Source organism: Tyto alba, unplaced genomic scaffold, assembly GCF_018691265.1.
Source record: "Tyto alba isolate M040663 unplaced genomic scaffold, T.alba_DEE_v4.0 Super-Scaffold_16, whole genome shotgun sequence".
Taxonomy (NCBI): domain Eukaryota; kingdom Metazoa; phylum Chordata; class Aves; order Strigiformes; family Tytonidae; genus Tyto; species Tyto alba.
In genome coordinates this window covers 22,941,357-22,964,673 of record NW_024881278.1, presented here as the reverse complement: position 1 = coordinate 22,964,673, position 23,317 = coordinate 22,941,357, and the positions used below count along the sequence as shown (strand labels likewise).

General features: G+C 40.5%; 1 long non-coding RNA gene across 1 annotated transcript; it reads left to right on the top strand.

Annotated features, from left to right (window-relative positions):
- The first annotated feature begins 161 nt into the window (after positions 1-161).
- Positions 162-21,255, top strand: LOC122153196. The gene is made up of 3 exons (XR_006165059.1): positions 162-291; positions 10,277-10,367; positions 21,245-21,255. It is a non-coding gene; the product is annotated as an uncharacterized LOC122153196 (long non-coding RNA).
- The last annotated feature ends 2,062 nt before the right edge of the window (positions 21,256-23,317 follow it).

The window sequence follows — 23,317 nt, the reverse complement described above, 5'->3', positions numbered from 1 at the left end:
TAAGTGCACACACACTGAAGTTACTCAGCGTATTTGTTCCATCTTCGGCAGTCGTGATGTTGTTACTACTACTTTTCTGCTGTCTCATATCTCCTGCCGCCATGTGCCAGCTGATAGGGGAGCTGTGACATACCACACCCCCGCAGCCGGGAAGGGGGGTCACATGGACTGGTCTCATCCAGAGCACTTTAAAGAAACCGATAAGCTCTATCTTGTTTAACTTGGCCTTTGGAAGACGCTTGTGGAAATTTCTGCAAAGGAGGTGACATCAGTTGTTGTCACAGCTGCTGTGTAAGTCTGCAAGACTGTCTGTTCAGTATCTGGATGGGGTGTGTATGCGTGTGCAAGTAGATATTGTTAATATATTGTATTTAAATCAGAAACAGTTCATATGAAGTTGGCAAGGAGGTTTGATCGCTCAGAGTAGGTGCATTATCATCGAGACTTGAGGCAATGATGGAGTACGTAAACTTAATAAAGCAGAAAGACAGCCAGCTTTGAAACAAACCTTCTCCATGGGGAATTCCAAGTGTTAGCATGTGGGACATACTCCAGCTGCTAGCTGCTCAGACTTAAAATAAACCAGGCAAAATCCCATATTCAGGCTCTACCAACCAAGACAAGCTGCTATTGCAAACCTTTCATCTCCCCTCGTCTTCCAGTTGGGTCAGAATGACAACAAATATTTTTGAAAGAGCATTTAAACCTTAGTATTTCACACAGCTTTCCTTGTGCTTCTCTGAGGTTACATGTTTCTCAACATAGTTATCTACTGCTTTCCTGTTCTAGGTATTTTTGAAATCGCAGCATGACTTCATTAACGGAGGACTATTCTTCTTATTAAGTTGAAGAGGGGAGACCCTTTTTCTTAGAAACACATGTGACTTTAGGGTGGTTTGCCTTCCCCCTCCCATTCCCCACCCTTAACATAATGAAGAGGAAACAATTTAATGTGCCCATGGAAGACACTGTAGCACAATTTCAGGAAAAAAGACTGGGAGATGCATGGTTGTTTGACATCTAGAATATGAATAACTTTGAGGAGGTCTGAAAATAGACTGCAGTACTGTTTGCTTTGTCTTGTGGTTTGAGATTGACTTCAGTTTTTTTGTTTTTTTTTTTTTTTTAAACTTTATTTTAATAACCCTCTGACTATAATACATTTCTAAGGTACTGAGAAGCATGGGAGGGGTGGGAAACAAGCAATTTAATGCAATCTATGCAAATAAATTCTGAATTTTTTTCTTTTTAACATTATCCTATATGAAACTTCATTCATCAAGATGACTTAGTTTTTCTGTGATAAAACCTGTTGAGCAACATAGTACACAACATTTAGGAATTTAATGCTCTTAAAGCACAGATATCGAGCTATACCAGTCAGCTTGAAAAGTGTACAACTAACTGACACAACCTATCTTCCTGATTCTTCTCTTATTTCTTTAGACACAGACACACAAATTCTAGTTCAAACCAACAAGCTTATCCAGAATATGTTTATGAAGGTGAACTCTGCCAGGCTATGGTTAATCACATACAGTGCTAGGGATATCTTTTGAAGGTATCCTGAACACTGTGACAGAAGTATTTGTCACTCAAACTATTTATAATTCTAGGAGTTTGGAGGGCAGACAGATTTTTTTTTTTTTTTTTTTTTTTTTTTTTTTTTTTTTTTTAATATGAAATGGCAGTGTTTCCTTTGTACAAAAGAAATTGGCTATGTCTGTATGGACATGTCGGGCAGATCTGGAATATGCTGGTTTGGGGGAACATCGTGTTTGCACCCCAGACACACTGCTGCTCACTTGATTAGCCTTTCTGTCTCATGGATGACTTTGTAGCTCCATGGCAGGCAGCCCGTTGTCTGCTGGACCTCTTGTTTCTGTGGATGGTTGGAAGAGGTCAGAACAGGGTAACTCAAGAAATATGAAGCTGTTGTCCACATAGCACCTCCACTAACAAGTTTTTAAGGGCTTCCAAATTAAATAAAACTATGAGCTTTAGTGTTAACCACAATTTTATATATATATATATATATATATATATATATATATATATATTATATATATATTTTTTTTCCAGATGGCATACAAAACTATACTAAGGCTATTCAGTCTTTGAGAAATAAGATTGATAAGCACCACAGTTTTTTTTTCTAATTTTTCTAACCAACTCAAGAAATTAATTTTGAGGACTTTTTGACAAAGTTTGTATGCAGGTCATCCTTCCTTCCTATTCCTTGTTATGTATCTTGAATTATTCTTAACTTTGTGTTTCTTTTTCTGGGAATTGCAGGCAATGTATAGACACAACACCGTCAGCAGGCACACGAGGAATGTTATGAGGGTAGCAAGCTTCCCATTTCCCTGGTCACCCAGAAGGTTTATATGCCGGTATAATAAGAATGAATGATGAGCTGTTGTTCACTGGCAGAGACCTTATGCGTCTGTCTATGCACAAGAGGTTTTGAAAGTTGATAACCTTTGTGCTTCAGGTTTTGTTTTGAATAGATAGAAGAGGAGAAAAGAGTTATTGGTAGATGTAAATCTGGACAGAGAAACTGAAGGGTATTAACCAAGCTCTGGCAGTAAAGCTGAAAATCTGAGCTATTTATACAGTTGGAAACAGAGTTGGGGTATTTTCATTATTTTGGCACATGGTATTGACTTTTATAGAGCCAGGAGATGCTCCTGCCTAGAGTTTCAGTCTCTTCTATTTTTTAGGTCTCTGTGAGATGATGTGATGTATCACAGCTTTGGTTGGAGAACTGGCCAAGTATAAATAGAGGGACAGACTTCAAACTCTCAAACTGAGAAGTCTCTAGGTCACTCTAAACTTGCCTGGAGACAAGGCATGTTAAAGTATTTTTTTACTGTTCAAGAGCAAGATAAACTGTCCATAGACAGAACCACTATAACTACTATATAAGCTATTCACTTCAACACCTTTCTCATATCATATCAAGTTAATGACCATTTTGTGCGTCTGGTATACATTCAGAGCTCCTGTTGTAAAGTCAAGGTTGTGTGAGCTATCCCAGTTTGTATTAGTAAATGCTATAGCACACTGTATTATTTTGACAAGTATCATAAAGCTACGTAAACAGAAACCATACTTTTAAGATTTTATTTTTTTCCTAAAGGATACAAAGTAAAGATTAAGTACTGAACTTTGATTTTCAGATATATTACACACCCCCACTCCATATCCTAAATTATAAATTCTTGGAAACCTAAAAGATAAGATCCTGTAATTTATTTTTTTTTTTTATACACATAAAATGTAACTATCTTTGGCAGAAGCCTAGGTGTTGTGTCTACTTGAACATTAATTTCAGAAGAAACCTCTGTCTTCTCCAGTGTTTATCATTTCATAATATCCACTTTCTTGAAAATGTTGCTTGTCTCAAATGTTCCGGCAGTTCCACACTATAAGCTCTTGAGGCTGATTTAAAATTTCACTGTGCATTTTTGAAGTGTGACAGAGAACTCAAGCCAGGACTTAAGGGCTTAGGTCCTATTCAGAAGTGTTACACATGTGAAAAAATATTTTTCTGAAACATATGGGAAGGAACTGGGTACTCTTACACACACACCTGGAAGATAATTGGAAATGATTGTGCTCCATTTTTCAAAAGTAAGAACTATAAAAAACCATCCTGCAATGACACAAAGCACTCACATTTTCTCTTTGAAAGGCATTAACTTAGCGTTTTTATGCGTACCTACGATACGGTGGTTGGAATGACATTTGGAAGCGCTCCTTAACAATAGTCTCATCACCATCCTTGTTTCTGTGCTGACTGGAGTGGAGACAGACTGTTATTTACCCCTACGTCACTGTATAGCAACCCGTGGGAGTTAGAGGCATGACTCCATACGTTGCTTAGCGTTGGCAGCCAGGCCAGGTAGCGGCAGAGGTGGGGAGAGCCTTTTGTACGCCGTGCAAACCTATGGGCAGTGCTGCTGGGTGAGCAGGGGAGTGTGATGGAGAGGGGAGGCAGAAAGACCGGCCAGAACAGCCTCATTCTCCTATGTGGTGCAACCAGGAGAGAAGGAAGGGGATAAAACTGCTCTCTTGGGAGCTCCATCCTTCCCAGGTGTGGGCCCGTGCTGGAATGGTTTTGTTCAACCCTGAACTTGTAATGGAAAATCTTGCATGATTACAACTTAATATACCATAGCCTGTATTTATGGCTGAGTTGGCTTGAGTTAACAGTACCTTTAGAGATACACTGCTTGCAAAACATGCACCACTAGCCAAAGCATGCCTTTTATCAAGATGGGTTAGGAATATCCAGTGCTTCCCTACAGGCATGTCGCTACCTGTAGCTGAATTTAATAAAGCTAGATTATTGTGGTGTGGTTTATACTGGATTTTTTCTTCATTCTTTCAAATCTATTTATTTACTTAATTTTCCTACCATCAAGAAAAAGAACTATGAATACTTGCAAAAGCGGGGTCAGATGGTGAGACTGGATTGAAAGAAGATATTTAGATTCTTAGGATGACCCTCAAAAGAGCCTGTGGGCTCAGCTATGCTACACAGCCAGGTACACTACAGAGATCCCTGAGCTAATGCCACGATCGGAAGCTCTGTTAGTGTTGTGTTCTCCCCGGGCTAATTAACAGGGGTGCCTCTCAGCATACCTAATTAGCTCCATTCCTGCAGCATCCTCAGGGGCAGGGCTAATTAGCGTGGGTGCTTTGCTATACAGACACAGCTATATTGCCTCTGGGATCTAGGCTAGCATCTGTGCATGGCATTGCAATGTACCATGTAGACAAGCCAGTTTCCTCAAAGCTACCTCAGGATCTCTAACAGCCTTTTGCTGTGTAGACTTGCCCGATGAGTTAATGAGACCCCAAAAGATTATGCAGGGAGAAGGATAGCAACTTGGGATATGGGTCAGAGGGTAACATTTTGGGAGACAGATGTTTTAGGGTGAGTCCCAGATTAATTTGCATTTACTTCGCCTCTACACCTATTTGTTACCTTTATATTAAAGACAGTATTACAAGTAAGCACCAGCTACGATGAGGCAAAAAAGTAGGCCTGTATTGAGGTTTATGAAGTCTGAACCTACTACCTTGCAGCTTGCTGGTTTTTGCTTTTAGGTTCTCAGCTAAACCTGTAGCTACTAAAAGACAGTTATGAACTAATGAAATGAAGCATTTTTAAAGCCTATTTCCCCATTGCTGTGGTCAAATAATAATAAGGGTAACAAAGTATCCTTCATGGTTTTACGGACCCTGTTCTCTCTGATCTTGAAGCGCTTTGCAAGCATGAGTAAGCACAGCTTCACATGAGACCTGTGATGAGGCAACTCAACGATTCCCGTGGTACAAGTAGTAAATCTGAGATGGAAAGACTGGCCAAAAGTAACTTGCGTTTATTAGAAAGAACATGTCCTCTCTGGTTTAACTTATTCTTGCATGGTAACTCCTCCGAATTTTCTTGTACTGACATTTTTCTTATCAGCACTGTTTTAACTCACTGATATCAGGTGATTGCAAATTCAGTTTAGTTGAGCTGACCTGAAAATGTTGCATTGCACTATACAAGAGCTGCAGAAAGGTGGTTTATTATTCACAAAAGGGCTGTACAGTGCAGAGGGCTGATAAACAAAAGATTCACTGTTTCTGTCTTCTGCTTACAGTATCAATAGCAACAGGGTGCACTGATACCTTCCCTGATAGCTCAGCCTTGCACAGAAAAACAGTGCCATTTGTAGCTGCAAATTCCAGACCCTGCATGGAGTCCTCGGGGGCTCAGCACCTCCCAGGAGCTCAGTGGGAAACTCTTCCTGACGACTGGAAAAGATCTGTCAGAGACGGCCTAACATGCCTCTTAATCTTGCTTCATTTTATTCTCATCGTTCTAACAACCCCAAAGATACACAACATACAGCTATCCAATTTTCTCTGCTTCCCACAAGGAAAGCCTGTGGCTACACCTGCATCATATCTGAACTGATCTTGGGAGTGGTCTGAAGCCTGCAATGCTCATAGTGTCTTTTCTGCACTGAGTTCAGGATGTCTGTGAGTTTTTCTTCCTCTGGTAAATGATCGTGATGCCCATTTGTGAAAGACCCTTTCTCTACTGGGAGGACAGACTGGTACATGGAAGTGATGTGGTCAGGCAAGGGGAGATGGCTGCTGGTGTCCCTCTGCAGGCACGTATGCCTTTCAGTGCCTTGATATGCACAGATCAGCCCCAAATGCATACCAGCAGGTAAAAAAATCTAGGCAATCCCTAAATATGTCCTTAAATTCAGCCTCAAGGATGAACATTACCTGAAAGAAAGAGCACAGTTAGCCTCTGCCTCTCTCACTTCCAACAGGGAGAAGTACTGTGAGTGACTCTGAGCCCTTGCAGCATTTCTCTAGCAATGCGGGTGGGAGAGGGGTCCCTTGCAGCCACATCACCCCTGGCTGGTTCCACATCCACCTGCCAAAAGCAGCAACCTACCAAACCTTGCTGTGGTGCAAAAGGGGGCCATCTTCCCCACCTTACTGCTTTGTTCAATTGTAGCTAGGCACAGCAGGTGAGCTTTCAAACAAGAGGTGAACAAGACCTTCTGGTTAGATGTCTTTACAATACCCTCTTCATAGAAATTACTTCTGGTTTTAACAGATGATCATGTGCAGTTGGAAAATAACACTGTTTATGTGTATGGATCCTTTTCATTGAAATCCCAGAAACATTCCTGCTTGAACTATGTGCAAAAGAAATCTGAGATTAAAAAAATGACCTTATGAGCAAAGAGGAGCAAGAGACAATGAGATGTGTGTCTCAGCAAGAGTTCCAGAGAAGCTTCAACATGTGTGCAAGGTGAAAAAGAATAACAGGATGACTTCAGTGTTGGCTTGCAATGGGCAAGGGAGGGCCCTTTTCATCACAGTCTGGCAGGGAAATGTATAGCTTCAGAAGTGGGAGGAAGTACAGATCCTTACTTCAGAAATATAAATCCTTTTTTATAAGTGACTGAAACTGTAGGAGTTCCTAAAGAAAGCAAACTTTCCTGATTCTCATATCTTTAACTCTTTCCCTGCCTGATGGAATGTTGCTGTTGCTTTCACTTTTCTGCTTTGCTCAATCTCCTGTGCATTTTGGGGAGAGTGAGCGAGCAGTGTTACCTTACACAAAGAGGTCTCCAAAAGGTCAAAAATCAGCACCAAGACCTGCACCAAAAATAGCTGGAAGCCAGGGCAGTTGCAGAGCTCCCAGTGGCTGCATGATCCCACTGCTTTTAAAGGAAAAGGCACCCATGTTTTTACTGAGTGTGTTTTTTGGTTTTTCTTTGTTTTTTTTTTTTTTTAATTATTTTTTTTCCCCCTGAGGCTTAAGTTCCAGTAATAGATTTATTTGCCTATCTTGAGCAATGTATCTAGTCGACTAAGCCCTGTTTATAGTCAGTGAGGCTAAATAAGCATGTCCAGAGGACACTTCATCCCATGTGTGTTAATTTGGGGAGGTGGGGGTGGTGATGGTGGAAGTAAGTGCCCCTGGGAAGGGCCTGCCTACTCCAGTTGACCACACAGGGAAGTCAGGCAACTTTCTGGGACTGTTTTTTGTCCATGGCAAATGTTTGAGTAATACGCTGCTGTCTATGGTTTTGATTTAGCTGAAACAAAAAAGCACTGGAAAATATAAGAAAAAAGCTGTTACCTTGTTGTTCTCATGCTAAAGCCCTTAACATTAACCAGGTATCACACAAGTGTAAGTAAGGATCCGCACCTCTGAATAAAGGATGCAGATAAGAAAAACACTTGTAATTTAAATATGCTTGTACTTGAACAATTGCTAGCAGGATCTGAACACAAGACATGAAGTCAGTATTTGCATTCTAGTTTTGGTCTGTTACTGTTGAAGTTGGAGTTGGGTCTAGAAGCTATGATAATTTACAGGGAATATGATACCCTTGAAAACGATTTTGCAGCACAGATAAAACATAATGAATCACCTAGTGCCATAATGCATAATTTTCCACTCCCTTCCTTATGTTCTGTTTGGATATCTGCATTCCACCAGTTTAAACAAAACAAATTTTTTTTTTTATTTACTTTGTGCAATGAAAGTCAAGGGTAATTTTTGTAGAAATATTTAATTTTAGTATTGAGATAAGAGTGACCAACCCAGATTCTGACAAACAATTTTATCAGTGCAGTGTAACGTATAACTCTTTTTGCAACGACACTCACCCTGAATAAAAAGCAGGTATGCTAGCAGAGACGAGAGATTTCCCAGCCTAATGCATCCCAGATGATTCCAGTCTGGACGTATTGCATATCTCTGCAATTTGAGTGAGGCTGGCAACTGTGCCTTGCTCTCTGCTCCTGGGTCTCTGCTGTTTTTGTTAGAGCCAGTGTCCTGAGGAGGTGCTGAGCACCCGACAAGGCTGAGTCTGCTGGGTTCCTGGATGGTGCAGAATTTTGCTGAGAAGAAAAAGACTCATGAGAACAACTCGATTCTGTGCTTTTCCACCAGTGGATTGCTCTGCTGATGTTAGCAAAACTGTCCTTAGCATGTGTGTGTGGAAGGGCAGACAGTTCCTATTTAAACATTACTCTTTATAAAGACAGATCCAGAGTAGTGATTTTTCTCTCCCTTCCTTCTTTTCAAATTTCTGGAACCTCACTGAGGAAAAAGTAAATACTTAAAGAAATCTGGGGTTTATGTAAAGGGACAAATTTAAATAGGAAGCAAGTTAGCAGAAAGTTTCTTGCTGAAACTTGAAACTATACTGAAACATTAGGTCTAATGTCCCAGAGCTGTTTTCCTGCTGTTCTCTTCGCAATCTGATTTATGAATTTATATGTGCCTAACAGATATAACTCTGACCTAGGATGTATATTGTGGTTCAGGCTGCAAATCGTTCCCATGCTCTCTCCTCACTTCTCCTGCTCCCCATGGCTGCAGAAAAATTAGGACATGTTTGTAAAAGTGCTGTTTTCTTCCTTGGCCCATCGTGCTGGATGAATGACTCATAAACCAAACATTGATAATATCAGCTGGCAGTTATTTAAACCTGAGGTTTCAGGTTAAGAAGTAACAATGAATGCAAATCTAGTTGGTGAGAGGCTGTAATGCCCGCGCGTGTGTTAGATCTAGAAAATTTTTAAGGGTTGTTACCACAAAGCCCTATAACACAGAATTATATGATATTATATAGGGAGTCCCTTCTAGGGTGTCTGTCAACACATAATGATATGGAGCTGTACCTGCTTCTCGGGTATCCCCCAAAAGTCTGCATCTCTTCCCTGGGCTCAACAGAGAGGACAATTCTATTTTTCCTTGCAAACACCACTTGATAGTAATGGAGGATTGCTGGTCATTTGACACTGCCTGGTAAAAGAGGAAGGTGGTTGAAAAAGACATTATTAGTGTTGTGGGAGTACCTGTAATTCATTAAGCTGTGCCTGGGAATGTTCCCGTGTGGGACATGGCAATCTTTGCCCCTGACCCATTCGAGCATTCCCTGGAGACAGGGCACCTCAGAGACCATCCCAACAGGCAGGTTGCACACAGCCACCCACTGCCACAGGCTGAGGGAGGTTGCTAACATAGGCAAGGGCCATTTACAGGACAGTTCTCAGAAAAGGCCATATGCAGATTTCATGGTCTCATTCTTTCAACACGTTAATCTCGACAATGATTCTGTCAGAAATGATTCAATTTAGGAAATGTCCCACTTATTCTGTTAGGGAAAAAAAATGCCCACTTGCCCCTCACACAGATTTTCTCGCTGTGGATGGGCAGATAGCTTGAGACTTTTTTGGCACCCCATTCTATTCCACAGCTGCTCTTCTGTACTGCTGAAAGAACTGCCTTGCTACTGCTGATTTACCTCTTTGTGGTCTTACTAGTAATAACTGATACAGATGCCTGGGTGAGAAATCTCTCACTAGGACCTAGACTGAAGCAGTGAAACACCAGAAAATATACAAAGTAAGACAGCAGCAGACAGGATCTGTCTCAATTCTGGTCCTTTCCTATAGTGGTGACAGGAAATGGAAGAGCCTCTGGGATAGATTCATCCTCACTCTTCTTCTTCTTACCTTTAAGTCAAAATCTGTGTTTCTGCTCCCATCAGTTGTCCAACTCCCACCTCTTCCTTGCCCCCCGGAGTTTAAATATGCATATTTTTTCTAGGGAAACCTGAGAGATGATAGCCTAGATTGTATGAATGTAGGTAGCAAGATTGCTTAGTTTAAATATTGAAATACTTTTCTTTGACATTTTATTTCTGGTGTGTGGTTTTTTTTCCCTTAGGAAGTCAATCCATAATAATGTTAATGATGCTACTCCAGACAAGAGAAAAGGAGAGATTTCATATGAAGTGAGATTCTGCATAGACAATGTGGTAGGTGTGTTAATGATAGATGGATAACTGCATTCATGTCATCCTCTTATAATGATTTTTTTACTATTTTTTGTTTGGGCAAAAGGAGGATTGAGGATTTTTTTTTTTTTTTTTTAATTCTGGTTAGAACTGTGGGATGACACTGGGTGGAACGTCTAGGTCTTCTACCTGTAGACCTTCTCCTGTGTTTGTGATTTGCTGGCCTATATCACTTGACAGAATTTATTTCATTGTGTTAGTTACATTACACTGAGTTGTATATTCATTCAGGAAGAGAAAGACTTTGATCACGTCAACATGTATTACCTTTAGGCTTAGTCTTTACCAGGGATATTAAATTAAACTATTTAAAATCTTGGTAGCATTTGTGAACAAGGCATATAAACACATTAAAACATCCTAGAACAATTTACAAATAGTTTAATTAGTGTCTAGAGTAGTTTAGCTTTAGCACATTTAATAGCCAATTCAGTGTTTGAAACCAAGCTAATTAAGTGGACACAGGTATTAATTTCAATCACCTAATCTCCCATTATGTGCTCACAGTTCATCAGAGGACTCATGAAAGATAATTCCCAGGAATAGGAATTCTTAGAAAAAGCTGCAGATGAATATTGGAAATCGTAGGACAAAACTTAAACTTCAGCAGGTCTTGTTTATACAGGTCCAATTCAGCTGATTCAATTACAAACTGTTTATTCCTGTTGTGCAAGCATGACCCAACTGAGATATGAAAGTGGAGTTATTTTTCTGAAACCCCATCCCACTGTACTTCACAGCTGTGTCTTTTTATCTTCTAGTGTGGTTTTGAACAACCATAAATAGAAACCATACAGACCTCTGTCTCTCGTTGCTAGTTGTAACTTAGCAAAGCCTGTAAAGTGGTGCTCAATCCTGTGTGCAGCTGAATCTCCTGAGTTCCTCCATGCTGCCTACGTTCTATCATGTATTCACATAATTTTCAGGTATTTTTCCAGAAACTGATCCTCCTAGTGTCCCCTTGCAGAAAAAAAAAGCCACAACAGTTGAAAGCAGACAAAATCTCTCATGAAAGTTCACTGCACCGTCTTTGAAAACAAAATACTTTGGCTGTTTTTAAAACTTGTGAGGAAAACCCCTTTCCAGTTACTTCATAAAATTTTGCAGTCCTCAGTCTGCAGAATGATAGAAGGGGGAAACACTTTAATGACCCAGACTTCATCAAAGTTACTTATCTAAATAAAGATCAATTGGCTGAGTTCTGTTACATGGAACAAGTGATAAGAATAAGGTGTTCAACTCATGTGCTTTGAACAAGTTAAGTTATGCCTTCTTCCTCCTGCAGCATCCAAATAGTAATGCTGCAACCATCACTTCCTCTTCCAAAGTGTTTTGTTCTGTTTCTGTGCAGTGTGCAATTCTTAGGGCATTCTCTCTCAGTGGTGGGAAGGGAATTTTTTGTGTAATCCATGTTTACTTCATAGGAGTTAAGGTTGTGTACAAAGTTAGTTTCAGTTTGTTCTGTGAGACAGTGGCAGCAGCATAAAGTAGTGTATTCATACTGGATTTTAGTGATGCCGTGTAAATGTGCCCAGATAAAAATGATTTCCCCAAACTGAGAGGCAGTTTTTCCCAAGATGTGTAAAAACACAGTAATAGTTTTCTATTCATGTACAGCCTAGCATTCAAATATAGGAAAAGAGGAGGAGACGTCAAGATGCAGTGAGACAGTTCAGTGGTTATGTCTGGCTTGACAGATATTACATGTTCTTGTAAGCCTAATTTCTAAACCAGAGGAAATGGTAGACATTCAGGTAAACAACTGATGATATCTAAAGTTTAATTAATCTTGTTCATTAATCTCTGTTTCTGTGCCTTTGTTGCAACTACCTTTGCATGCTCTTCTAAAACATGTCTACTGTCTCCTTTTCAAGGGCTCCTTCTAACAGAAGTGTCCTTAAGAAATGAGTCAGTAAAGTATTTGCCAAAACACCCCTAAATAACCACCATCTCATGGTGTGTAAATACTGTTTCTCAATGTACATGCAATGTTACTGATGATAATTTGCTTTATTTCATTATTTCAAACCTTTTTCTTGGCTTTTTATTGCAATTCTTTGGGACTTGAATTATAAAACTTTCCTGGCAAGTTCCTCATGTGAATTTCCTGTGCAGTCAGTAATTAATGGTGATGATATCTGAAGCAAATCTTTCAAATTCTTTAGTGTTTTCTAATCATATTTAGTACTGAATTTTTCAGTTGTTTTTTCCTGCTAGTAAGACACTGCCATTTCTTGCATTTACTCCTACATATCAGGAGTCACACAGAGTTTGGATCTGTTCCCTAGCAAATAATATTGCCGCAAGGACTGTTCTTTTTCATTATTCCAGTTCTTGGATGGAAAGAGTCTTTCTGTGTGTCTTTGAGCCTCTTAAGTCAGTTTTGTTTTCTTCATTGAAGGCCACTCTTGGAAAACTTTCTGTTTGTTCTCCTGTCCTGGCTAGTGGGGTTGATAAAACAGGGGTACAGCTATTCATATGTTTAAATGGGCAAAAAAAGTTTCAGTTTGAATAAAGTTAAATCCCCTCAAAGACCGAGGGGCTGAGCCAATGTGTTATGTGAGCAGAAGACTCCCCAGAAGTGGTTAGGACTTCCAAGTTAATGATAGAGCTATTGTGGTAGTGTGGGACAAAATTCATAGCAGCCTCTGGACAGGCTCTCACTGTCCCCAGTGGGATCAGCTCCTTTTTCTGCTAGGGGGTGTGGAGGGGTGGTGGTGTGAGGAGGAGAAGGAAAAGGGCACAGGATCAAGGAGAAAACAGGAGGAGTCGAGTAGCACATGACAGAACTGAACTTGGCCCAGTAACAGAAATGTGAACCAGGATACTCTCCTAAACATTCTGCCAATGTTATTTATGCGGGTGGGAGCTCAGGTGCAGGCTCAGTGTCCATTCTCTACAAGGGCTTAGCATACATTGCCCATAATAGTTAAAATAGAAAGGGAAGTGTAGCTTGCCCAAATAAGTGCTAAAAGAACTCTGCAAGTGGGGAGTCAGGTGAGTAAGGATGATCTGGGTGAAAAATGGGCTGGTTATTGATTAGGACATATGTATCGGGACACCCATAAAGCAGAATGTTACACAGAACAGTGAACGCCGCCAAAAACACAAGAAAGAGTGCAGTTTTAATAACAGAATACAACTGCATCACGTTTAGCAGATGTCTGCTAGAGTATATATCCTACCACCTGCAAGATTTGCCACCAACATAAAATGTGAGAAGAGATGAAAGGATGGTGCCAGTAAGTGCTCTTTTCAGGAAAGTAAGACTAATGATGATTTATTTAACTCTATTTAATGTAGCGTCCAAAATGTATTGGGTGTCTTGCAAGAAGATCCGAGACAAAAGAATAAATCCAGCCTTTGAGCCTGAGAGATTAAAATCCTGTTGCTTCTGGCCTTTTCTTGCTCCTCAGCTTGCATTTTACACCACTGGAACACCAGGTTTTGACCAAATCCTATTCATGTCAGTAGAATGACTTATGTTGCCTTGAGTAAGGTTTCCATAGGAATGTACCTCGTCATAATCTTTCATAACATTTAATGCTAGATTGTAAGGTCTGCTTCAGTAGCATTGCTTGAAAAATTACAGAAATCAAGGCCTTATCCACCAGTTTTTAAATATTCGGGTACCAACACTGAATTTTGACTATTGTTTCTATCCTCTCATATCACCTAAGTCATGCCCAGTGGCTACTGTATACCTGTCTGGAAGTGCTCTAGTTTGCTCCTAATAGTTCTTATAGACTGTGAAATTATATATTAAGATATGATCCGTATCAAAGAGATTACAGATCAGTAATTTGATTAAAGTATTTGGCAGGCCACATTTGTTTGAAGATACGTTAAGAGACTAGAAGAATGAACTAGGAAAAAAGAAGTTACTGTAATGAGCAAAATAGTTTTCTTCTTACATGTTTCTAAGAACTTTTTCTAAATTATCCATTTCATCTCTTCAAAGATTTAAGGAATTACATAAACTCCTGGATATTTTCCCTTACAGCAAATCCTACAGTACTGCCAAATGAATTCCAAATAAATCCTTCCTGTTTTTCTGTATCTCATTGTTTATCAAGGTGATAGCTTGCATGCTATGATCCAGATCATTGCTTCAGCCAGATGGTTTGCGCTCTGGCTGGCTTACCTCTAAGAGACATGCTGGCATGAAATTAAAACTGTAGTAAAAACTTATCACCTAGATGCAAAATACTGTTCTTGGAAAATTCACTAAGGTTGCTAATAACAGTCTGTATACTTTTTCAGGTCTCACAAACCTACCTAAATTCAGGTGGCTTGAAGGCCACCTACACTTATAAAGGGCTCTGAGCTTATCTCAATGTATTTACGCAAGTGCAGCTAAACTTGTGTTGCTTAGATTCAGTGCAACAAACCTTGGAACATGTGGTCACAATTTAAGACTTCTGCAGTTCATCAAGAAGCCAGGGCTTTGGCCATGTGTCCTCAGGTGACTGATTAGGTAATATTTGTACACCTCTACAGAAAAATAACAGGTTTGTATAGAGAAGTATGTAAATATTTGGTATTATGATTGTTAACTGTGTTTTCCCAACTGACATAATCTGCTAGATTGTTAAATTCACTGTTGAATGAATTTTGCAGGCATTTCTGATCTATATTTGTGGAGTCCCCTCTTACACAGTGTCTGAGGACCTCACATTTCTTTAAAAGATCCTGTGAAGCAGGAGCACGGTACTGTCCTCATTTAATGGGAAAGTCTGATACTCGGTGTTGTGCTGAGACAACGCTTCACCCCGCACGAGCGAGCGGTCTGGCCCTGGTGCGGCAGGACGCGGCTCTGAGCTCGCTGCACGGTGCCGGGCTGTGCTGCGGGCTGCAGGATGGGTACCTGGAGCCCTCCCAGCGTCCCCGCGCTGCACACCCCTGCCATGGATCATGGCTGGGTGGTAGATGAACTGTCCATGGCCGTGTGGGGGGGCCCTGGGTTTTTTAATGTTTGTGGGGGAGTTTTGGCCCATCCATCTTCTCTCCTGAGGCACTGCATGGAGTGAACCCCGAGTTAACCTGGGCATCCACCACGCCTGGGAGAGTGTGCCATGTCATACAAGGCTTGCAAAACTGGGTTTGGTTTGGGCTTGCAGCAAGGCTGGGACAGTGCACAGCTGTGCGGGCTACCAGCCCCCATGGGCTGAGAGGGGCAGCGGAGGTGTCTGCGGGTTGGTGTGCCTCCTCTCCAGCTGCTGGTGGAATTCCAGGGAGTGACAGTCCTGCCAGGGCCACTCTCGTGCCCTCACCTTGCCCTGGGCTGGCTTCCTTGGGAAGATGGCTGTCTTCCCAAGGACGGGAAGATGGCTGTCCACAGCCATTGTGCCTAATTCCTCCTCTATCTCAACAGACCTTGGTTTAATTTGGGTGGCGAATGTTTACAGATTATACCCTCTATTTAATAATGCTTCTGTGATGATTGTTTTGTCCATCTATCATCATGATGTAAATGTTTTCACCCAAAGATCCTTAGATATGTACTAATATGGTACACTTTCTCATGTGTTTGTTAATTTGGTATTCATTTGCCCATGAAACATGCCGAATTCATAATGTATATTTTTTTTCCTCTCTACTTCTGTTTCAGGGTAATGTTTAATCCACTACTTGAAACAGCTTTTTCATTCTCTTCACTATAATAAATTACTAAACTGAAAGAAATGGAACTAAGCTCCTTTAGCTTAAATTTGCCAAGCTTTTGTTTTGAGGTCGAACAGTGAATCTTAGAAAGCTTGTTTTTCATTTGTCCTGAAACCTTGCCCCTCCTGCCTCCCCCTTTTCATGCCAATAAAAGGTAACCAGAGACAGCTGGGGGCTCTCGTTCTACCTCCCTTGAATGGGAGAGTCTTCTGAATGCCTCTTTCATGTACCTGCAAAGACCCTGTTCTGCTAACTGCTATGGCTGAGGTTCTCAAAGTTTGAATAGGTTTTCATTGCCTGCATTTCTGGTCTGAAGCAGACTGAGAGAAATGAGTGTTAAGTAAACGCAGTGGCAGCCCTGCCAGCGTCAGCATTCCAGCCCGCAGCGTCGCTCCGGACCGGGACACCGCCGGCACAGGCTTCTGCACATCCAGCTGTCGGGGGGTTGTTTTACTTGTTAGCAGTTGAAAAGAAGAGGGATGCGAGGCAAGGCAGAGAGTGGCGAGTCTAGTTTTTATGAGGATGTTTATTCTTTCTATAACAAGTGTGTGGTGTCTTATTGATGTTGAATGGGAATTTAATACAGTGATAAAGTAAAACTGTAAACTTACCAAGTCTGTTTTCAGCTGCCTTTGTTCTGTACCTCTAAGCATCTGCAGAAAACATGTTCAGCAGCACTCAGACACTTCTGTGAACTTATATGTGATCTTATTCAGCACCTTCTGCAGGGAACTGATCACCTTGCTGCAGCTGATCGAAGTCAACAGAAAATGAAGGTGTCTGTCTGTCTTCCCATACCAGGCCTTTTGTGTGTGAAGTCAGCACTTGCAGGCTTTTAAGTGAAAACAGAGGTTTATTTCCAGTTTCCTAACATGACCATTTTACAGATCTGCTGTTGCGGGTTAAAGATCACGATTTAGGAAATACTGATATTTGATGATAGGGGAATTTGGATCTGGTGTTTTTATTAGTCAGGGCAAACTCCAAACACCCAAATGCCCAGCTTACAGTGGAAGTTACACATGGAAGGATTGTGCATTCATAATGTGCTAATAACAATGTCAGAGTATTGTCTGTTGCAGCAAGCGAAAGAACCTGAACTGCATGAATTAGGGCTTTGTTTCCACAAACACCTAGGCTTTGTGTAGACAGGAAAGTTTCCCCCTTCTACCAAAATAACACTATTCCCTACCACACGTAGGCACTCTTATGCCAGTTCATGACCTTCTCAAGTAAAGACAGTTTTATTCAGGAATGAGAATGTGCACTCAGGGAGTTATCTTGCAGTAAATATAGGGTGGGTTCCTTCCACCTTGCTTGCTTTTAGTTGCTGCTCTGTGAGCTACAGAGGTTGTTCCTGTCCCAGCTGTTTGTTCCAGATCTTTTGCTGGGTGATGCCATTCCCTTAGCTCTGTCATGTATCTGACTTGGACCATACTCCCACTGAGCTGGTGGCTGTAGCTGCACTGAGGGCATCTTGAGGCATGTCAGCATTATCTAGTTAAGATACCTAACATGGATGTGCTAATGATGGTAGTGCAGTGGTGAAGTTGGTGTTGACTTCTCAGCCAAATATGTGTGATGTTAGGAAGAAAATGACAACAAGTAAAAAGGCTTGTGGTTGGATCATCAGTGCAGGTGTAATCCTAGAAGTGGGAGCTGGGAAGTGCATATATTGCTCTTCAGCAGTCCTGTGCCACCTGTGGCAGAGACTGCAGAAAGGTCCTGCAGAAAGGAGATGGGCCGGAGGGCTGGCTGGGCCCAGAGCCAGGAGATGTGCTGCAAACAGCCTCACCAAATGGGGCCAGGCATCTCCCTTGTGCCCTGCAGCACCACGGCTTCTGGGACCCAGAGCCCAGATGCACACCGGTGGGCCCTTGGATGCTCAGAAACATAAGCTAGAGTAGCTCGCCCTAATAATTTTCAGCATGAGTTCCCACAGCATCTAAAGTCACATTTACAAAAATGTGTGCATAGAGATGCAAGACAGCAACTACTGGTCCCAGGGAAAAATTCATGTACTGACTTCAGAGTGACTACTGATGAAGAATGCATCAATGTCTTGGAAATGGGATGTAAAACATCTTTAGAAAGGCAACTTCTTTGTATGCTCAGAACCAGGCTCAATGCACCTTAGATTTAAGGTAACAGCAGTCATAAGTTCTTGAAAATTAAGTCCCTTTCCCTCTCTCTTTCCTCCTTTTATTGTTGCAAGTATGTGTTACCATGTCATTAAGATTTTTTTTACTCCTAATTGATGGTGCTGTGGTATTTGAATAGTAATTATTTTCAGTTTTGTATGTAGCTGTTTGTCAGTTTATTGAAATGAACTGCCATTCGTGCACCCTGATCAAAGCAAAAAGCATGAAATCCCACGTGTTGCACTTTTGAGAGCATCAACAATGAAGCTAACCTTTCACCCTTGACTTTCTTTTAACCCTAATTTTGAAAGACAGTAGCAAACAATTCAGCTAACTTCTTAAGTGAAAGAATATTCAAGCTAGCTCGATTGTAATGCAGTGTCCTTTTCAAGTGAATGGAAGATCTCAGAGTAATGCATACAAATACAGAGACTGGGTAAGTTCATTACTTTGGAGTTTCTGGTGTGGCAATAAGCAGTGAAATGGTTAAAAGGCTGGCTTTAAAGTGGTCACAATTAGGCTTCAAAGTTAACACCCCACCCCACTGAGATGAATGGGAACAGTTGACATTTCTTAGTGCTATTGTTTCAGTCTGGCTTGCTATAGCTTCTAAAATAAGACAACAGTACATCTGTTTACATTCTGCTTCCGCAAACCCAGATGGGCTAGAAACTTCATTGTTTTTTAAGTGGGAGCTTAGATTCTGGAGAACACAGCAATATCCACGGGGTATCTGTAGGAAGAAGAGCTGAAATCTGCCTTAATCACAGACATCTCCCCCTTCCCTGTAAACTTCTATTGTCTCAGGGCAAATCTGTAAACCACTGGAGGGAAAAATAAGGTAATGTATATTTGAAGTACTTTTTACTTACTACATGACATGCATACAGTAACTTCTCAACAAGTCCCTAGTGTGTAAATTTTCATAAATGGATGTGGGGTTTTGAACTTTTTCTCTTTTAGTATGTGCTGTAAAAGAAGGTAAAAGTCCTGCTTTTACTGAATGTGGTAGTTTCTCTTTAACCTCTCCTAATAGAAAAGCCTCCCGTCTCTAGCGAAGCCAGATTTTCACTCAGGAGTGCTCAAGACCAGGTATTACTTTTTGTGTTCATATCAGTAGAATCCTTTAATTTATCTCTGAGTGATATAAGAAAAAATAAGATTCTTGAGAGGTATGTCTTGCATTTTTCTGGTGCTTTAATAGGGCAGCTACATGAACTGCAGTAAGTTCTTAGGAGCTGGAATGGATTAATAAAGGTGCAAGGAGAGCCAGAATTTGTAGCAGATGGTCCCTATTACCCTATGCCTCAGTTTGTGTAGGCAGTACACAGTGTCCTCTCTGACTTTTGTTGAGGGGTCTGCACAGTGGCAAACTGCCCTCGGTAGCAGCCAGAACCCTATGAGAGCTTCTCTGATAAAGGCGGCCCATTAGATATGCTTAGGCTGTAGATTGAAACCAGCTGTGAATCTGTCGGAAAGATTTTCCTCATTGTGCTTTCATCAGGGTGGAAAGTTTGTAGCTCGTTCTGCATATATATGTATTTTGGGCTTCATTGCTCTGACTTTGCAAGTCCTAGAGTCTGCCAGTTATAAGGGCTCTCATGCATACAGGCTCCTTTTGTACTCTGGCACCCAGAGACCCTGCTTGCCTTTTGCCTGTGGACCAACACAGCTTGTGCTTCAGAAGTGACATTGTGGGCTCTCCCAAATGGTCTCTCCCAGATTTCAACCCCCAGTGAATCTTATGGTGAAGACAAGCGTGCCATCTGTGGTTTGGGCTCATGAAGCTTGTTTCCTGCCCAGCTTCAAGCAGCATTTTCAACTGAGTATAAAATAAAGTGGCCCTGAGCCTAGACAGTCCTCCAGGTCATCCAAGACAACTGTGGACACTTAAAGAGTGTAAGCTGTCTCCTCTCTTGTCCTTCTCTTCAGTTCCTGTGTTAGGTGGGGTAGTGCGGCAATCTGGTCTGTATAAAGAAAAAACACCCGAGAAAACCCAGAAGGAATATTTATTTTGAAAGCTTCTCTCATGAGTTTGTTTTACCCTTCTATTTAAAAAAATTGCTTTAAAAATAAAATAATGTTAAGTCATGCTGAAGATAAGCAATTCCAATATGATAGAACTCCTACAGCGTGCAGCAAGAACCACTCAATACAGCTACAGGGAAGGGCATGTTATTTAAACAAACAGAGGGTTAGAGAACAGCATCAAATATATATTTGTTATATTTGTTTCCACTTTCATTTCCCTAGTCCCTTTCTGACTGTGGATTTCTATAGTATTATGTAGACATGAGTTATGTCTTATGCATCTTGTGGAAGAAAATAGATATCCTATTATACCTTCCAAATATAGTCAAAATTACTTCCACAAGGCTACAGTAGGTCAGTGGCAGATCTTGGAAAAGAAGTTAAGAGTCGTGTTGGCCAGTGCTGTGTAGTTTAACTAGCAAACTGCCCTGCTTCCCTGTATTACAATAACATTGTGATATGCTCCCCTAGCATGGAGAGTTTCCTGAATAGACCCAATGGAAACATTACTGTAGCTTCTCTACCACTTGTGCCCTAGCCTGCTTTTTGCCTTATATTCAAAGGTGATTTTGATAGCAGAATTATCTTGTAGGGAGTATGAAATACCAGGGATTCAAAGGGACAAATCTGGACAGGGCAGGAATTTTCTGTCATGATGACATTATAATGCAACTTCCAAAAAATGAACATTTAAAAAAAAATGTTTAGAAAAATTTTAATTGTTTAACATTGTGCTGTTTTATTATTCTTTCAGAAAATAAAAATGGACCATTCCATTTTAAGACTATTTAATTTTGAGTAAATTCTGCATTTCCCTTTTGTGGTCTATTTCTTTAGTCAATTTATAGTTTACATGCTTACTGCTCCCAGTATCTTTGCTGGTCTGAGCTTGCTTGTCAACTGGGATTTGCCACTAAGAAGCAGAATCCTAGTTCTCTTTGAGCAGCTTGGTACATTATGGTAGTCATTATCCCATAGAAAAGGATGAGGGATGCAAGGCAGTTACTCCTGTAACTCGTGAGAAGTGCAATAGAAAAAGAACCCAGGAAGTTGAAACAAAATTTTTCAGTTCATGAATACTAAAAATTGGAATTTCTTCCCAAAATAACCCCAAACTTTGGGGTTTTATTTGATTTTTTTTTGTTTTAATTGAAAAACAATTGATATTTACTTATTCATCCCAACTTTTGAAAAAAATGTGGAATGCCAAAGTATTTTATACGATTAAATTCCCATATTTTTTTCAGCTCTAATTATGATGATGTACAAGGATTTTTTTTTCTTTCTTTCTTTCTTTCTTTCTCCCCTTCCTTTTTTCCACCCTAGACAATGAAAATAATTTAATCTAACAGCTTTTACATTGTGGTCTGTGGACCAGAGCTGGCTTGTAAAACTTTTTCTTTCAGTGGTTTTATTGTTCAAGAACTGATGCTTCCTGTTACTTCTGGCCATGCATTTTGGTTTTGTGAATGAGTATGTTTAGACAAAAGAAGAATATTAATCAAGCACCTTTTTGTACAGCTTTATATTCTCATTAAATCAAAAATGATACAAGAACTGCAGAGGTAACAACTTCTCTGAAAGATGGAGTCAACTGGAAAAAGACAGAAATGGCAGCAGTTAATAAGAAATCTGGGACTTCAGTCATTCAGTAAGGAAGAGGAAACAGCTCAGGTAAAACATAGCACAGAGTATTGCTCTGACTGCACAAATTTTAAACGATGTCCTAGGAATTGTGTTTTGGGTTGCTTTTCAAGGAACAGATAGTTAATGGGGTTCTGGCTCGTGGCAGGGACTAACAAACCAAGTAGTGATTAATTAAGATTTAAATAGATAAGTGAGAGCTACATGATCTTAGCTGCTGCATCGTACTGAGTATCTTGTTTTCCTTTTGCCTGTTGTGGTTTTATTGTTCTAATGTTTAATTTTTGTGTAGTTTGAAAGTTTTTGTGTACGTGACTATATTCACTCTCTACTGGGATATGGGCCAAGATTTTCAAAGTGATTGTTTATTTTGAGTACCTCCATTTTTTAAGGGTCCAAACCTGCAAAATTTTAGAGTAGGTTGAAAGGAGTGCAGAGCATGTGTCTTCTAAAACTCAGTTGTCTGTGTGGTGTGTCAATATGGCATGAAATAATGAAAGAAGAAACAAAGAATGCAATCAAAATCCTTGTTCACTCTTCATCATTTCAGTGTCTGATCTTTGGCTTGCTGCATTGAGGAGAGTAGATTTGGTACTGCTATGATGGAACCCAGAATGTGCATCCTGCTGTGGTCCAGGCTACAGGAAGCAAAGCTGAGCAGCGTGACAGCACGTTGGCTCTGCGCTTCTCTTCTGTAACCTCCTAATTGCTCTAAGACTTCATCTAAGATTTAGATGTGGTCTTCTGCTAAGATGGTAGTGAGATCAGTCCTGACTGTTGCATATGTGGAATAGATGTAACAGCTACAGAATTATTATAATTATAGTGCATATATACAACCTGTGTTTTCCATCTTTCTGTCCACTGTGTGGATGAATCTAGTCAAGGTGGTGTTGCAAGAGGACAGACTTTTTAAAAGGACAGTGTGAGCATGGGTGCTGTCAGGATAGTTAACTTAGAGTTAACTTTGCCCTCAAACTCTTTCTTGCTAATACAGAGCAGTCTTGTTTGTGTTGCAGAAGAAATTTCATTTAAAAGAAATACTGGCATTGAATTAAAAAAAAAAAAAAGTCCTGGAAGCATTTCTATAGGTTTTAGCTTTTTGAATGCCTATTTTTAGGACTAGATGTCAGCTGACATAGCTCTTTTAAAAATGCACTTTGGATTCAAGGAAAGAAAATAATGAAGTGTAAGCTGTGAAGTCCTAATTGTTAGAAGTGCAACAATAGCTTAAAAACAGGCTGCAAAGCCTGCTCTCACAGCTGGAGGAAGGGATACTTTATTAATAGTTGCAAGGAACTGGTGGATAGGGCCTGAAAGAGGCAGTGGGGGTTATAAAAAGAAGCCTTGTAACATGAAACCATTGCCAAAACCCCTTACTGAACAATTTATGAAAGAACCTGCAGCACATAAGTATCAAGATAATACATG